The 1734-nt window shown below is 40.7% G+C and overlaps 1 pseudogene; it reads left to right on the top strand.

Moving 5' to 3' along the window:
* The first annotated feature begins 729 nt into the window (after positions 1–729).
* On the top strand, positions 730–1352 carry LOC137712233 (pentatricopeptide repeat-containing protein At3g56030, mitochondrial-like; annotated as a pseudogene).
* The last annotated feature ends 382 nt before the right edge of the window (positions 1353–1734 follow it).

Raw genomic sequence — 1734 nt, 5'->3', positions numbered from 1 at the left:
GACTTAGAAAAAAAAAATCATGAAATTACCAAAAAAAAAAAATGACATGGAATAACAATGCTGACATTAAATAAAACCAAAGGACTAAACTCAATTTTGAATTTTGTAACATACATTAATCTAAACTTCATCGTATTTAAGGATTAATACATAATTTTCTATAAATTAAGGGAATATCTTTTCTATAAATTTATTATATTTTCTTACCATAGGATTGAACAAGGTCGGTGTAACGAAGAATAATGCTCATAACTACAACACGAGTTACATTTTCGTGCCTAAACTTAAATAATAATTATTCCAGTTTCAAATTCAACTTAAATTACACCATTGGTCCTTTCCCATTTTGTTAACCTTTTTCAGTTCGTCTAGATTGGGAAGGCAATGGAGTTGTGAACGAACGACCAAACCGACATTGACATAGCCAAAGTGGTCTTACAATGAAGACAAAGCTGGCATGCAGCTAGACTTGGCATTTTCAACTAGACTCGTTAACCTGACCTGATCTGATCCGTTAAAATTAGTAGTCGAATGAGTGATAAACGGGTCGGGTGATTAACGGGTTAACCCGTTAAATAATGGGTTATTTTGGATGAACCCACGAAACCTGTTAACCACACGTTATTAAGGAATTTTGTATAATTTCAATAGTCCTAATAGAAAACCCTCAACTGAAATCCGATTGACTGCAGTGAGATGTGCAGGACTTTGCCCTTCAAACCGGCCACCATGTCGCTCCTACGTCAAATCCCCTATAAACACCAAAATTCCCGATTTGTCCTCACCTTCGCCGCCCGTTTCTTCTCGACCTAAAACCCTACCCTAAGCCCTTTCCCTGACGTGCCTACCACTGCCTACTACGACAACCTGGTCATCGCCGTTGGCCACTCCAGAGAATTCGAAAACCTCCACTACCTCCTCAACAAGCGCGTCAAGGACCACTGCTACAACACCACCAACACCTACTATTTTCTCTCCATACTCGACGACCTCACCAAAACCCTACTGCTTCTCGAACGGGGGTTCACCCGCAAGAGCGCGTATGACTCACTCATCTCGCGTCTCTGTAAGATCGAGAGGGTCGATGAGGCGCTGCGTGTTGCGACTATGGCTTTAACGCCTGCACCTTTCACCCGATTCTTAATGTGGTTACCTAGAAGAAGAGGATGAACGACGCGTGGGGGGTGGTGGATCTGATGAGGAGAGTTGGAGCCCCGTCGGATGTGCCAACTTTTAATTATCTGCTGATGGGGTACTGTTTCTCTGGTGATTTGGAAGCGACTGCCGGAGTGCTGACGAGGATTGAAGAAGAGGGGATAAGGTTCAAAAAGGTGAAACAGGTGATCTATTAGCTTAACGAGTTGAGTTCAGATGATCCGTTAGCTTAACGGATTGAGTTTGAATAACTCGTTAAATTAACGAATCGAATTTAACTAGATCCAAACCTAATAAACCTGACCCATTTACAGGTCTACATGCATCTATAGACCTGGCATTCGTGTTCGTGTCGTTTTCATGTCATACCCAATATCTTAACAGGTCATGTCATGTAATACCCGTTAAAGTAAACGGGTAATATGACCCGACCTGTTACCCGTTCATGAAAATTGTAACGCTTTTCATTATGAGTGATTACATTTTGCACACTTCTATAATAATTATTATTAATTTTGCACGCAAATGAAAAACACTGTTCATGAGATTTGGAGGGTTTTAAAAATCTAAACGACCATG

Source organism: Pyrus communis, chromosome 13 (genome assembly GCF_963583255.1).
Source record: "Pyrus communis chromosome 13, drPyrComm1.1, whole genome shotgun sequence".
Taxonomy (NCBI): domain Eukaryota; kingdom Viridiplantae; phylum Streptophyta; class Magnoliopsida; order Rosales; family Rosaceae; genus Pyrus; species Pyrus communis.
This window is presented reverse-complemented; position numbering and strand designations above follow the sequence as displayed.